The sequence below is a fragment of the Myotis yumanensis genome, unplaced genomic scaffold (genome assembly GCF_028538775.1).
Source record: "Myotis yumanensis isolate MYYU_CA2020_CCGP unplaced genomic scaffold, mMyoYum1.0.hap1 SCAF_2, whole genome shotgun sequence".
Classification (NCBI taxonomy): Eukaryota; Metazoa; Chordata; class Mammalia; order Chiroptera; family Vespertilionidae; genus Myotis; species Myotis yumanensis.
Window position 1 is genome coordinate 55,120,090 of NW_027223753.1, and position 16,950 is coordinate 55,137,039.

Here is a 16,950-nt window from a genome sequence, read left to right on the forward strand (position 1 = left end):
GGTTATCTAAATGAGAAAGAACAGTAGCTTGAATAGTGATGAACGAGAGATGGTGAGACTCACTAGAGCCTTTATTAGAGATGAGAAGGACGATAGGGAGACAAGAGCAGATTTGGTGGGAAGTGAATTAAATAAAGAAGTCTGAAGCAAGATAGAGCAATCAGGGCCAGAGATGTAAACTTAGCAGTTAACAGCATGCTTATGGTGTTTAAAACTATGGAACCAGATAAAATTACCTAGAAGAGTACAGAAAGACAAAATACATCCTGGGGGCGACCCAACATTCAGACTCTACCTGTTGAAGACAGGGCAGAAGAGGAGGAGACATGTGTCAAGGTCACAAGCTGAGAGGGAAGGATGGGAATAAAACAAGATGTTTGGGTGAACTGGGGTAATAAGGCATCAGTAGCCATGTGTTATTTCTCCTAGAGGATTCTTAAGAGAGGGAAAAATAAGCCACTTGAAAGCAGGTGCAAAATTTCAGACACTTAAAAGAAGGACCCAAAAAATCTTCAACAGCAATTAATCTTTACTAACTAAATATTGAGGTGTTCCTATACTTTTTAAATTGAATTTAATGGAGTGACATTGGTTAATAAAATTATATAGGTTTCAGGTGTGCAATTCTATAATACATCATCCGTATATTGTGTTATCATGTAATTCTAATTGACTGTCATGAAGTTTTTTAGACTAGGTTAGCACTTAACATTCAGACTATGACTTACCAAGTTTCTTGTTCGTTAAGTGAGAGTCTGATGGTTCTTCTAGGAAAAAGCACAAAGCAAATGTCTTTATTTGCAGGAGTTGGTGACTCTCCCCATCCTAGAAATCCTAGTTCATAGACTTTACCACAGAACAACATGAGGTCGGTTGGACTGGCTGAACTGATTCTTAACACCCAAAGTCACTGATACTGAGCATTTACTTTAAAGAAATGAAGAGAACTGCATGAAGGTGCTGGAATAAGAGGTTTGGGCATGGGGGAATAAAGCTGTAACTCTTGCCAAAACCGGTTTGGCTCAGTGGATAGAGCGTCGGCCTGCGGACTGAAAGGTCCCAGGTTCGATTCCGGTTGAGGGCATGTACCTGGGTTGCGGGCACATCCCCAGTAGGAGATGTGCAGGAGGCGGCTGATCGATGTTTCTCTCTCATCGATGTTTCTGGCTTTCTATCTCTCTCCCTTCCTCTCTGTAAAAAATCAATAAAATATATTTTTAAAAAAAAAAAAAAAAAAAAAAAAAAAAAAAAGCTGTAACTCTTCCATTTTTACCCATGTCCTGTACAACACAGACAATATGCAAAGTCATGAGATGTTCAGCACCAAGAAATGAAGCACTTTGTTTACTTTTACTTTATGTTAATTTACAAACTTCATAAGGCATATTAGTCATCAAAAACTTTATATGTATTAAATACCTTTAATTACATGTAGAATAGCAAGTGTAGATTAGAGAAAAGAGATGTAATTCTAATTCAGCAGCCACACTTTAACCACATTACGTGTGGCCTTCTGCTTTAACAGAAGCCCCCATATTATAGTTACCAAAATAGCCTACTAAGTTTGTAATATATTATTTTTATGTTAATTTTGGGATGAAAGGGCAGCAAGATCCATAATGCTAATACCCTAAGGAATTAAGGTTCAAATAACCCCATACATATGTGAAACAAAGATATTAATACTTTCTATGAGCATGCTTTATCAGACTTGTCCACCTGTTAATAAAAGCTGTTGAAATAAAAATTCCAACTATCAACCTGATGGGCAGAAATTACCCCACTGGTATCAGCATCAATGCTTCTCATCCATACAACAATAATAGATCATTGAGTAAGAGTTGGGATAGAGATTCTAGGGAAAGTGAACATTCATAAATCGTTCACTCAGGGAAAACAATAATGATCATTAAAATAGCAATTTTTGGACACTTATTATGTACTAAGTGCCATGTTTCAATTATATTATCTCATTTAATACAACAGCCTTTGCCACAGTAACAATAATCAATTCTCTTCTTTTAAAAAAAATTTTATTGATTGCAGAGAAGAAGGAAAGATAGAAACATCAATGATGAGAGAGAATAACCAATTATCGATCAGCTGCCTCCTGTACCCCCATAATGAGGATCAAACCCACAACCCCCGGGCATGTGCCCCAACCAGGAATTGAACCATGACCTCTTGGTTCATGGGTTGGCGTTCAACCACTGAACCACACTGGCTGGGCTCAGTTCTCTTCTAAAAATGAAAAACTGAGGTTTCTAGAGGCAATGTGAACCTTAGGATCTAATCTCTGCTTACAGCTGCCTCGTTAGTAAGTGGGGGATCTGGATTCAAACTGAGGTCTGAGTGGCTTCAAAGTCCACTCTGAACCAGTAACTAGCCTCTAGTACTATCAAATTTATGATAAAAATAAAGATTATGCATAAAATTTTCAGGACATCCTCTGAAATCCTGGATCCCCTTCATTAGGAGGCTAAGCAGAATTTGACTTCCTGGGTTTTTTATTGGGGACATACAGGTTTCAGACTTACCATTTGGTAAGCCCACTATAGCCCTCAAAATGTCATAAGATTGACGATCTCTCGCTGGTTTTTATTACACTACTGGCCTGTATGTGCAAGGCTTAGTGTCTGAAAGATAGAATAAAATGTCAAGATCCAATGCTAACTGCTTCATTCCTGTTCCTGGGCCTAAGTGACCAGACTTGCCGTTAATATCCCAAACACACTAAAAAACAACAAAATTTGAGGTTTGTGGCCACATTAAAAAATCACATGTCAAAGTGGTTTTTATAAAAGGCTTATCAGTGCGTCACTCTAATCAAATGCTAGTTCATACAATAAGAGTGGGTCAGTCCATCTAGAGCCCCCTAGTCTGACCTTCCCCAGCCCCCACCCCCCCGCAGTTATATATAATAACAAACTCCACCTGTAAGCCCAGGCCCCTCAGACACAATAGGATGCAGATCAGTGATCCTAGCCTGTCAGGGCCAGCCTGACAGGGTTGAGCCGGGCTGAGGCAGGGAGGTGGGAATTGAGAAAAGAAAGAAAGACAGGAAAGCGGGGTCGGGAGGACCCCAGTTCTCTCGATGAACTGAAGCAACTTTATTAGCCACACAATACTATTTATACATAATACACTGAATAGGAGGTCTATCAAGAGGAATGTATTCTTTGTTCCTCTTAATCTCTAAGGGAAGGACACAGTAGAAGGACAAGTTCTCAGTACAGCATATCTCAGTAAATAGTTACAGACTTCTTGGTAAGCTATGAAAGGCTGATCTCATTCTACAAATGTTGCTCTTATTCTACTGATAAACGCCATCCAAACAAGTCTGGGAAAACTGTGTGGGTAAGGATCCCAGCCTTGCTAGCCCCTACAGGTGCAAGGACCTTGCCAGCTTACATCTGGCCCCCAACACTAGCCCTAGTAAATGAGGGAGAAGGGAACTGGGTACTCATTGTAATACAGTTGCTTAACAGACATAGTTCAATCCTCACAACCACCACACACCGAAAGTGTCACTATCCCCATTTTACAGATGGGAATATGGAAACCGAGTGTGGTGAAAGTATTTCACCAAGATTGCATAGTTTTATTATTTAACAAAAGAAAGCAAAGAAATTAAGCAGGATCTAGGTACTAGTCTTCTATTTCTCAGACTAAATATTATCTATATATATAAAAGCCCAGCAACCAGAATGACCAGAATGACCAGTGGCTATGACGCACGCTGCGGCAGCCAACCGCCTGATCTGGGCCCCAGGCACCCCCCCCCGCCACCCCCCGGCAGGCTGGCCTGGCCCCTGTTTGGCCTCCAACACCCCAATTGGGGGTAGGTTCAGCTAGCCAACCACCCACAGCCTCTCCTCTCCAGCTGGCCCCGCCCCTGACCCTGATCGGCCCCCAACACCCTGATCGGGGGTGGGGCCAGCCGGCCAACCACCCACAGCCCTCCCCCTCCCCAAGTGGCCCAGCCCGATGGGTCCCCATTGAAGCAAGCTGGCCAGACCCCACCTGTGCATGAATTCGTGCACTGGGTCACTAGTACAATATAATTTTGACTCTGTTGTCCTAGATTTTGCACAGTGAATGAAAAAAAAAAATCCAGGTTCTTTTATTAGTGTGATCAATTTACAAAATGGTTAAGCCAGCTTTCTGTATAAGGTTGTGTCCTTTTTGAAAGCTGCTGTGAGAATATTCACATCTTATGTGGAGTGCCTTGTGGTGTGTACAGACACCAAAGCCAAGTTATTCTGACCCTGGCAACAGCTGGGAAGACTAGAATCTAAAGTGAGATAAGCTTGTCGATATGCATCCCGCCTACTTATATCTAGTTAGTAGAAACAGTGTGTAGTTAAAGATGGGAGCAATGGGCACCCCTTCTGAGTCTGAAGGCTGTGCCTTCTCACTACCTTTATTTACTTTTTCTTTCATACTTAAAAGGTGCGTAGGGGGATGAGGATTGGTTGGAGATGGGGTGGAGGTGGGGGGGGGGCAGCAAATGCATGCACTTGACTGCCATATAAAATGCTCCGATTGTTCCCCACCTAGATGCCCTTGTAGCTATACATGCTCAAGCACCTGACGTCTGAGATGGACCTGTAAACTTTTATGGCCTCCAAAAAAAATTGCTGCTGAGTCCAAAAAGCTAACAGTATCCTAGGCATCATCGTCAGGTACTGAAAACAAAACGAAAATCATTATCTCATGCATCAGTAATTTCTCTCTCTCTCTCTCTCTCTCTCTCTCTCTCTCTCTCTCTCTGTTCTAGAAGACACAATTTTAAGAAAAAAATATATAGTAGAATTAGAGAAGGCCCAGAGAAAGTCAAGAGAGAAAGGGCCAGAAAATGTGGTCCACACCTAAAGTGCTTCACTCAGAGAAAAAAAAAGATGATGGTAAAGATAACCCAAGTCTATGAAATCAAAAGCTACAAAATAGATACAAGGAAGAAAAAGTTGAACACTACATTTTAGTAATTCTAGATGGTGTATATTTTTATTAAAAATAGGTTTAAATACTCATAGCCTGAAAAAATATACATTTCAGACAGATGAAATAAAATTCTGCTTCTTACACAGCCACGATGGAGTCAGAGAGACATGGCCAGGCACTGCCCCTCCTCCCTCTGTGACCCGGGCAAGTACACTGTGTCTGTGTTGTCATCTGTAAAGTGGGAGGGAGTTCTGTCACAGGCTGCTGTACAGAGTAAACCACAGGGACTGGAATGCTCGCCACAGTGTCTGTCATATGACAGATACTCAGTGAATGCTAATGCCCTTCCTTAGAGAACACAGGGGCTCCAAAAGACACGCCACGCGAAAATAAAATAGGTGGATGAAAATAAGAAGTGATTGACAAAGAAGAGATTGTTTTTTAAATCATTGATATTGACATTTCATGAAATAGCCTTAATTATAAAGAAATGTGTACACCTCAAAATATACTCAATGGTATCCTTCCAAAGCCACCATAGATGATCATTGATATTTATGTATAGCAGGAGTCTCCCAACACTCCTTTAAGCAGCTTTGGCTCAAGGATGATTCAATGTTTACCTAGTTGATTGTCTAAATGCATTTGCCACTATGATGAACATCCTCCTCCACATAAATACATGCATACCTATATGTTATATACTTTTTCCATAATTCTTTTTAAAAATTTTTAATGTATTTATTTATTTTATTACATTTATTGGGGTGACATTGGCTAATAATATCATATAGCTTTCAGGTGTACAAGTCTATAATACATCATCTGTATATTGTATTGTGTGTTCACCAACCCAAGTCAAGTCTCCTTCCATCACCATTTATAACCACTGTAACCTCTTCTAACCCAGAATTCTTGAATTCCCTGTTTTTTACCTGTTTCTCTCTTTCTATGCTTTCCTCAATCAGCTCATCCTTGTTCCACATATTCAGACAGATACAATGTGCCCCACTTTAAATCCTCTCTTAGCAGATGTCTTTAATGCTGTAGTGTGAATTACCGTAATATGCTATACATTTTAGAATGAAATTGGATAATTTATCCATATTTGTATGAACCACATTTTAAAAGATGTCTCAAAGGAGAGAAACATAAAGCACAAATTCTTTGCATAAATTGTGGTATCCAGGTGATGGATGGTAGACAAGAGGGGATAAAGCAAAGGATAGGTTGGACAGTAAAATTGTGCCATTTCTGAATTCTTCATGGAATTAATTACTTGCTACACTTATTCATAAGCCAAGTCACATTTCCCAACTTATAATATTGTCTCTTTCTATTTGTGGTTTTTTTAAAAAAGCCAATCTCTCTGTGCCCCTCCCAAAAGGTCAAGGGTTCATTGAATGAAGAAGATCCATGTGATATTATCTCAACTAATGTCATCCTAAATAAGTCCATGCCCCTAGGATTCATTTCCTTTGTCCAGATCAGCACAGTCCTTTGAATGAGAGGAGGTGCAGCTCTTTCCATATTAGCCTCTATAATACGTCATAATGATGAGTGGTGGGGCAGGTGAAAGAAGAAAACGTGAAAATCGAGTACAAGACAGAATCTAACGGCTGCATATAGAATCACAGACTTGAAAAGGATCCTCAACAGTTTGTGGAAAACTGGCACCATTGATTTTGCAAATTCCTGCATGGTGTTCCAGAGAAAAGAGATTGCAGAAATGGTGCCTGTTACATTTATGTACTATTTAAAGTTAAAATTGATTTGTATCGTTTTTATTTATTCAACCAAAATTTCTTGAGCACATGCTCTTGCTAATAGCGTAGCACTAGAGCCACAATGAAATAGCAAGACCCTGTTCTGTCCTTGAATAGTTTGCAGTCCAGTAAGAAAGAATTTTACCAAATCTTTTCGGGCAATAGCAATATATAGGGTTGCCACCATTATAAGACATCAGTAAGTGAGATGTTTGAAATACAGAATACGGAAGTTAGCAACTCGGGGGATTCAAATTGATTCAAATAGAAGCATTGGCATAATGATGTGGCCCATTTTTTCATGTCAGAAACATAGTCAATGTCAGAGTTTTACCCCAAGTCCATGAAACTAGAGAATTAGTTCAGTAAGGAAATGGTACTCGATATTCCAAACTCATTGCATTTCATTACCTTAAGCATCTTTAGAGAGTTGAACAGGAAGAAGGTCCCAAGTGCAATGAAGCTAAATAGGGGCCATGAAGTAGTTTAGGCATAATTTGTCTGGTGTTTAGATACTAGTCAATTTCCCAACCTTCAAGAGACATGTAAAGTGAGCATTAGCTTAAAGATCACTTCACATAGATTCATCTGCCTTTGTAGAATGTCCAGTGATGTTTGTCAAAAGCAACACAATAGGCATATTTTAGTCCAGATAGTGGATAAAGAGAAGAAAAAGAGTGCAAAGCTAAATGAGCATGAGCTACCAAGTATGTGATACCCTGAAAATAAGAAAAGGATTAAATGGTCACAAAAGGGGAGAGTGAGGGCTTCTCTCTTTCAGTCATTGACATAACAGAATCGTCACCACATACTGAAAGAACAGAGTGATGAACCTCAATAAAAAATAAGAAAACTGTGGTCTGACCTGGGGGGAGGGGGCGTCAGCGATGACAATGAGGGGGAGGAGAGGAAAAAGGAAAATAAAGACAAAGCAGTAGAGAGGGATCATTATATATATAATGCACAGATACATTCTAAATAGAACATTTTTTTCTGGAATGTTTTCTGCTTTACTCTGAGCAGCTGCCACACCACAATGACATATTTTATAGTTGTATAAAATATGTCATTGTGGTGTGGCAGCTGCTCAGAATATGGGGGTTTAGAATATATGCCAAAATATAATTGTCAGTTCAGTGTAGCCCATATCCTTAGATGAATATAATCTCTATTGGATGACAGTTCACTATAATACGTGAATTTTGCAAGATTTTTCATCTTGGAATCCAAATGAGTGAAGGATAACAGTTTTCAGCCAAGTCTCAATATTAATTAAGTTGAGCATACTTTATTCACTAGGATTGTATGAAGAAAAAATAAAAATAAAAGGTAACATTTCAAAATACTGTTGAAACATGCAGACATGGAATTTTTTAAATGCAATTACATTTTAATTTTGTTTTACTTGACTGTAAGTTCTTTAAGTACAAGGTTTATAGTCTTTTATCTTTGTATCTCTGGTACATAGCACAGTGCCAGGCACATCTAAGCAGTCAATAATTGTTTGTTCAATAAAAAAATAAAATAATCAATTTCAAATAGTTGGGAAGCAAGGAGGTAAGTCCTGTTACCAATCTATGACATGAGAGCTTGCACAACTACATCTTGGGACCATGTCAAATATTTCTATCACAATGCTCTACACCTTAAGCCTAGACACAGCCCCAGAGTGCTTTTCAGTACAGAACTCCAAGCAGCTACACTCTATTAAATCAAAGTTAGCAATTAAAGTGAAATCTATTCCTATCCCTGCAATAGAGGTCTCCATCAGGCAAGCCATAAGAAGGAAAGGTTATTCCAAAATGTCTCCTCTGGTACCAACATACATATTAACAAGGCCAATAATCATTATATCCATGAGCATATGTATTTTAGAGTCTGTTATTCTCTCTTCTTTCTCTCTTACAAGTTATTATGTGCATCCATAAGTCTTGAGCAGACCACAGACCCTGCACAACACAGCCTTTGTTGATATACTTTTTATAAGTAAAATTAATTTGTGCACTTAGATTATTATTGATATTTATAAAATTTGACATCATTTTTGTTATCTGAGATGTTATATATTTATTTAATGTCTGTCTTGATCACTATGGAATCACAAATGAGGCGCTCAATAAGTATTTATTTATCAACTGGATCATAAAACTTTCAGATCCTAAAACTTTCTTTCTCTCTACTATAGATCCTTACCCTGCTAAACCTGAGTGTTTGGGACAGTTTCTGCCTGTACTGACCACTGCAGAATAGCCCACAATAAAATCTGCTACTCACAAAGTACAAATTTCACTCTAGGCAGGTCTCTGGGTTAAGGTGACCTAAGTCCAGTGGTACATTTTTTAGAAATCCCATTTCTACTAGCAAGGAAGCATGTTGATTTTGAGAATATTCTGTTGCCCCTGCCAAAAAGCCATATATCTAGGGAAAAACAGAGTCCTAGGCACCCTACATGAACTGAAAACTACTCTCCCTTTAGCTTTCTACCATGTGTGGCCAGTCTTACTTTTCTTCCCTTATCTGTTTTCTTAGCATCTCTTTTGTGTCAAGGTTGAGCTACCCATTTTGAGTATGGATAGTGGAACCCAGCAATCAGAAGGAAACCCTGATTCTATCAGCTTCTTTTCTTACATTGCTACATCTTGACTCATTACTCCCTCAACCTCCTGGCTTTTAACCAAAACTTACAGAGTTGTCAAAAACATCCTGTGCTCAAAATGTCAAACTTCACCTAACTGCCCTTGATCCCCACTACTCTCATTTCTAAATCAGACTCTCATTTACCACTCTCCTGGTCAAGATCCGGTTTGAATTTAGTTATACCAACTTCCGTGTTTTGTTTTGTATTGCCTATTCCTCTCTGTAAAAAGAAGACTACACCAGTAATCCTTTCAAAAAATGTTTCATTCCAAAAATATTTATTAAATACCCATTTTATTCAGAATACTGTGCTAGAACCAGTGCTAACAAGGAATAAGATAGACACAGCCTTGCTCTCACAGAACCTACATTCTAGTAAGAGAACGAAATGACCAACTAATTTACAATTAATTATTGAGTTACAATTGTGTTAAGGTGCCATAAAGAAGAGGCATAAGGTGCTATAAAAGCATAAAACAAGGGAACCTGACTCTCTTCAAGAGTCAAGGAAGGCGTGTGTTAAGTGTTGAAAGATAGGCAAGAATTAAATAGGTTAAAGTTGAGGAGGATGAGTATTCAAATCAGAGGGAACACTCATATGAAGCCTACCAGGAAGAAGACAGAATGTACATTTGCAGACCTGTAAAAAGTCTAGCATAATTGGAAAGAAGAAAAGGAGCAAAAGAAAAAGTGGTAAGAGAGAAGGCAGGAATAATAGGTAGAAGGCTTTTATGGAGCCTTGTAAGTTAGGACTTTATCTACTGTAACATCAGTGGGGAGCCATTGAAGATTTCCAGGCAGAAGAAAAATGTGTGTTTTTCAAAGAGGAGCCTGGTTGCAGTGTGGAGAATAGAAGGAGGAAAAGGTCCTGATCATGCAGGACCTCTGAACCAGGGAAAGGATTCAGGATTTCTCCTAAATGCAAAAATTTGTTGATGAGATTCATATATTCTAATTTATATTTCATAAAGATCAGTTATTTAAAAGAATTTTATGAATTAAAATTCTAAATATAGAATTTATTTTGATAGTACTTTTAAAATTAAAAATAAAGCGGGGGGGGGGGGGTGCTTCTGCTTCTGCCCACAAAGGATTAACTGCTATGGGAATTTATTTCCTATCATAGCTAACAAATATATAACAGTTTTCAGGGCATAAGACTGTGATCTTTGTAGAAAGAGAGACAAATCAGGTGAGCCCTCCAATTGTCCCCAGTGACCATATTAAAATACTGTCCAGGCCACAGCTCAGAGAAGGAAACCTAAACAGAGTCCACTGGGTATCAGAAATAAGAGATCAGAGTTTGAAAGAGCAGAGATACCTAAATTTTATGGACAGACTACCAAAGGATATTATAACATCAAGTGGTCTGATACATATGTAGAGTACCAGAAAGGGGAGAAGGATTGCAAAAACACTTGAAATAATGGGTGAAATGTCCCCATATTTAATGAAAACTATAAACCCACAGAGCCAAGATCTCAACAAACCATGAGTGAAATAAACATTTTTTTAAAAATCACACCAGAGATCATTATAATGAAATACGTGAAAAATAGCAAAATAGAAAATAATACCTTAAAAGCAGCCAGAGAAAGACAATATATGTTCAAAGGAAGAAAGATAAGAAGGAATGACAGTAGACTTTTTATCAGAGATCTGACAATGAATGACAGTTTTAAAGTGCTGAAGTAAAAAGAAAGTACTGTTAGAATAAATTCTATATCCAGAAAAAAAATCTTTCAAAAATGAAAATCCTTTTTTTTCTCAGATCACCAAAAGGTAAGAGAATTCATTACAAAAGATCTGTATGTTATGCTAAAGGAAGTTCTTTAGAAACAAGGAAAATGATATCAGATAAAATGTTGAATATGCACAAAGGAATAAAGACCAATAGAATTTTCCAAGTACAGGTCTTTTATATCCTTGGTTAAAATTTATTCCTAGGTATTTTATTTTTTGATGCAATTGTAAATAAAATCATTTTATTAGTTTCCCTTTAGGATTGTTCATTATTGGTGTAAAAAATGCAACTGATTTCTGGATATTTATTTTGTATTCTGATACTTTACTAAATTCATTTATCAATTCTAGTATTTTTAGTGGAATCTTTAGGGTGCTCTATTTATAGTATCATGTCCTCTGAAAATAATGACAGTGTTACTTCTTCCTTTCCAATTTGAATGTATTTTATTTTTTTTTGTTGTCTGATTGCTGTGGCTAGGTCTTCCAGTATTATCCTATCTAATAAAGAGGGAATATGCTAATTGACTGCTATGCCCTCACAAGATGGCAGTGCCCACAGCCACAAGATGGCGGCACCCAGTCCCCTCAGCCCTGCTTCATCCAGCCTTGGTCCCCCAGTCCCCTCAGGCCCATAGGGGAAGGCAGTTGGGGACAATCATACTGGCAGGGGAGCAGTTAGGCGTCAATCAGGCCAGCAGGGGAGCAGTTAGGGGGTGATCAGGCTAATAGGCAGAGTGGTTAGGGGCAATGAGGCAGGCAGGCAGGCGAGTGGTTAGGAGCCAGCAGTCCTGGATTGTGAGAGGGATGTCCGGACATCCCCCGAGAGGTCCCAGATTGGAGAGGGTGCAAGACTGGGCTGAGGGACACCCCCCACCCCCGCACAAATTTTGTGCACCGGGCCTCTAGTGTTGAATAGATTGGTGAATGTGACATTTCTGTTTTGCCCCAATCTTAAGGAAAATGTTTTTGTCCATTATGATCTTGACTGTGGGTTTGTTATATATGGCCTTTATTATGTTGAGGTATATTCCCTCTATTCCCACTTTGTTGAGAGTTTTTATTTTATCAAATGCTTTTCTGCATCTATAAGATTTTATGAGTTACAGACAAAATTTACATAACAAAAGTTTTTCCACCTACATTTCCGTTTCTCTAATTATATTTTGATCCCCTTTAGCAATGCAACAATGAGCTGATGACATATACAAAATGAATAACCATTAATTGGCCCTTCAAGAGCTATATGCAAACTAATGATCTTAATAAAAGAAGAAGAAAGCCTTAGTAAATTTCTCAGACCACAAGGGCACCATTGAGTACAGTTCTGAAACCCTGTCTCCACGCAGTCAGCAAAATGAACCACAGCACGCTACAGTGTGGTACGCCCTTGGCAATCCCTTCCTGATGAAAGAAAAATTAAAATAAGAAGAAGAATTAGTCTGCCATCCATTCCTTGTTTGCACCTATGGCTAATGGCCTACATTGACATCTCTGACCAGTCTGTATCCTTCTCTATATAGTAAAAGACGTAGCCCCTTTACTTCCTCCTCAAGTTTGTAGTCCTTTGGCCAAATAGGGTGTCTTAAAGATGATAGTGGTTGCTTTAAGTACTGGAAGGGTCACTGTTCTTATCACATTCTGGCTATGCTAATTTAAATGATAGAAAATGATTTTATAATATGCAGGTATATTTTTATACTAACAGCATATAGTTCCCATTTTTTAAGTGATTTCAAGTAAATAATTGTTGTGTTTTGAAAGAGCAAAATTTGAAGTGGAACCTACTATATTTGAATATAGTCCTGTGAGTAAAATAATAATACAATTCTCCCTCTGAAACAGAAAAACTATATTAAATTCTAACAAGACCATATCTTGGATGATAAATGTTTGCTATTTCCACTTTTGTGAAATGCATACATTTATTCTATAGTCCTTATCAACTATGGTTCATTACAGGCAAGAGTCAAATTCTAAGGCCTTGGTATTTTGGGAGTAATTCTACACCCATTGGCAACTAAATCTTCCACTTGATAGAGAGTGATAGATGAAAGCAAAGCATGAGAATAGAAATTTAGCCTTGGGTATTGCTTGTATTTTATAAATTCCTTCATACTAGTCTAGACAATTATCAGGGTATAACTGTTGAGAAAACAATATGTTTATTTTATAAACAAAAAAGTATTTCCTTTGATTGAGTGAGGAGAATTGTATTCACCACAATAATCTAAAAACCTACTGACTCTACTCAAAGCCTAAGAAATTCAGGAACCTATACTGAAAAATTAGTCAAACCCAGGATTTGTGTATCTATGGGTAGCAGGTAGAAAAAGCTCTTTGGTGAGCTGCCGGCAGTATGGAGAATATATCAAGCATTGTCATAAAACTGCTACCCATGTGATAAGGAGAGGAATTTGAAGAGAAAACTGTGATTGTACAATGAGGGTCATACTCTGTGACCCCCTTAAACATTCAACAAAATTACTAAACTCAAGAAATATTTGGTGAAAGAGAATTTGGTGTGTGTGTGTGTGTGTGTGTGTGTGTGTGTGTGTGTTTTAAAAAAGAGCCAGGGCCTGGTTGATGTGGCTCAGGGGTTGAGCATCAACCTATGAACCAGGAGGTTGAGGTTCCATTCTGGCCAGGGCACATGCCCAGGTTACCGGCTCCATCCCTGGTGGGGGGCGTGAGGCACCCGATCAATGATTCTCTCTTATCATTGATGTTTCTATCTCTCTCTCCCTCTCCCTTCCTCCCTTAAATATATATATTTATATATCTCTCTCTCCCTCTCCCTTCCTCCTTTATATATATATAAAGGGGCCAGGGTTTGATGTTTCTCTCTCTCCCTCTCCCTTCCTCCCTTAAATATAAATATATATATATATATATATCTCCCTCTCCCTTCCTCCTTTATATATATACTAGAGGCCCGGTGCACAAAAATTTGTGCACTCGGGGGGAAAGGGGGTTCCTCAGCCCATCCTGTGCCCTCTCCCAGTCTGGGACCCCTCGGGAGATAATGACCTGCTGGCTTAGGCCTGCTCCCGGGTGGCAGAGGGCAGGCCCAATCCCTGGATGCAGCCCCTGGTCGGGCTCAGAGCAGGGCCGATTGGGGAGTTGGGGCGCCGCCCCCTGTCACACACAGAGCAGGGCGGATCAGAGGGTTGGGGCGCTGCCCCCTGTCATGCACAGAGCAGGGCCCATTAGGGGGGTTGGGGCTCCATACCCTATCACCCACAGAGCAGGGCCCATCAGGGGGTTGGGGAGCTCCCCGCTGTCACTCACAGAGTAGGGCCCATAGGGGAGTTGGGGCACTGCCCCCTGTCACACACACAGCAGGGCGGATCAGGGGGTTGGGACGCCGCCCTCTATCACCCACAGAGCAGGGCCGATCAGGGGGTTGGGGCGCAGCCACTGTCACACTCAGGGCAGGGCCGACGGGGAGGTTATGGTTCTACCCTGTCACACACAGAGCAGAGCCTGTGGGGGGGGGGAGGGGGGGGTTGGGGTGCCACACCCTGTCACACACAGAGCAGGGCCGATCAGGGGGTTTGGGCACTGCCCCCCGTCACACTGATCCGGTGCCAGAAGGCCTCGCGGCTCCGCTGATCCCGATGCTGGGAGGCATATTACCCTTTTACTATATAGGACAGAGGCCTGGGGGCCGGCTGGTTTGCCCTGAAGGGTGTCCTGGATCAGGGTGGGGGTCCCCACTGGGGTGCCTGGCCAGCCTGGATGAGGGGATGATGGCTGTTTGCAGCTGGTCACACACCTTCAGGGTGGGGGTCCCCACTGGGGTGCCTGGCCAGTCTGGATGAGGGGCTGAGGGCTTCTTTCAGGCTGGCGGTTGTTGATTGAAGCTCCCAACGGCTCCTTTTTTTTATTTTATTCTGGGCCAGCTTTAGCTCTGGCTCTAGCTCTGAGAGCAGGTATCTGGTTTGTTTCGGTTCTATAATCGAAACAATGTATAACTTCAGCTCTGAGATCCCGGCCTATATTTGTTAGAATGTTTCAAACTGCCAGCTCAGAGGCCGGCAAGTCAGGCGGGGAACGTTGGAGTCTGCAGTCACTGGAGCAAGCAAGCCTCATGTTCGCTTCCAGCTGCCTGGCTGCCGGCCGCCATCTTGGCTGACAGTTAATTTGCATAAGGATATGCTGATTAGCCAATGGGAAGGGTAGCGGTCGTACGCCAATTACCATGTTTCTCTTTTATTAGTGTAGATAAAGGGGCCAGGGTTTTTCCCCAAAGTGATCTGATGTGAAACTTGGATAGCATGTGTGGAAAGGTGAATGCCCTTTCTGGAGAGAATACTGCTCTGAGTTGATGCTTCCAAGTTTGGGTGTTCCTCTGAGAACTATTTTGCATATCAGTGTTAGTTATGGGTGCATCTGAACCCTTCGCTAGGCTGCAGCTCTCTGAGGGCTGGAGGGTCCCCTCCGTGTGCTCCGCCAGCTGTGCACAGCACAGACTAAGTAGGCCTTTAGGAAATAGCTGTGCAACAAACAGATGAAAACGAGGCCACTTTGTTTCACCTCAAAAACATTTGTGTAGATAAAAACTTAGAAAGTAAACTCTAATTTCTTTAGTTTATGCAAATCATGAGCATACCAAAGCAATGGATACCACACACAACAGAAATGTGGATGTCACAGAAATAGGAAAGTCAAAAATAGAGCTATCAAGTGTGGAACAAGTTTTGTATGCTCAGAAGCTATTAGAATACTTGGCAGTTGTATAACATCTTGCACGGATAAGGGAAGACTTACTTGATCCATTTGCTGGCAAATGTTATTTAAATCTCTTCACAAAGCTCAATGATTAATGGACAAACTCGATCTTGGTCCTACATTTTGACTCTGGGTCTAGGGCTCTTACCATTACCCTCAGCTGCTTTATGCTATAAACTGGAACTTAACAGAAACTTGCCCTCTTACATTTCTGCTGCCTTATGGGCTAATTTTTTTTTAACTAAAACTTCCATTCCATTTTCTCTATTCTGAAAATTCTCAAGGATCCAGCTACTTGTATTCACTGACTTTAAAACCTGATTCTTTCCCCAAATGCATCTTTTGAGAAGGGTTGGAAAAAAGCATTCTCTGGGGTGGGCTATATTATTCTAGTGGCCTAAAAGAAAGCGGAAAGCTACAGTACTTTCTGTGGAATGAATATACCTACAGCAATTTCTCATGCACACAGCAATTTCATATTAACAATTTCATGTATACAACACTTAGTAAACTGCTTAGTCAGGTCACACTCTTTCAGCAAGCAATGAAATGCAAGCATCTCCTACTGCAGTTTCTTATGGCTTGTAGAATTAACTTAGGTGGCTGTCTGCTTGTTATATGAATCTTCTACCAACTCAGCTGTTGCCAACAGAAATTCTGATCTAATACAGACCAAGGAAGTTAATATTTATTTTTTTCTTTTTGTTAATCTTCACACAAGGCCTTTTTTTTCCATTGATTTTTTTTTTTTTTTTTTTTTTTTTTTTTGAGAGAGAGAGTGGAAGGTAGGGGTAGAGACAGAGAGAGAGAAATATCAATATGAGAGAGACACACCATCTGGTTGCCTCTCGCACACACCCCAACCAGGGCCAGGAATCTAGCCTGCAATGAAGGTACATGCCCTTGACTGGAATCCAACCCGGGACTCTTCAGTCCATGGGCCGACTCTCTATCCACTGAGCCAAACAGACTAGGGCAGGAAGCTAACACCTTTAAACTTTTGCTTAGCCCTTGGTCATTTCTTTTAAAATGTGTATTTTTAACAACTTATTTCTAATCCTAAATCCTAATTAGAGTCTATGAGTTAAGAATTTAAGAAATGGCACGTTTGCATCATGTTTTGCTA

The 16,950-nt window shown here is 40.2% G+C and overlaps 1 protein-coding gene across 2 annotated transcripts in view; it reads right to left on the reverse strand.

The window, feature by feature from the left end:
- The window catches only part of SLC44A5 (solute carrier family 44 member 5), a 363,213-nt gene that overhangs the window by 152,481 nt on the left and 193,782 nt on the right, over window positions 1-16,950 (reverse strand). For both annotated transcript variants that reach the window (XM_070403383.1, XM_070403382.1), the window contains exon 3: window positions 729-767. The gene's annotated coding sequence lies outside the window, so the exon portion shown is untranslated. The remainder of the gene's footprint in view (window positions 1-728; window positions 768-16,950) is intronic.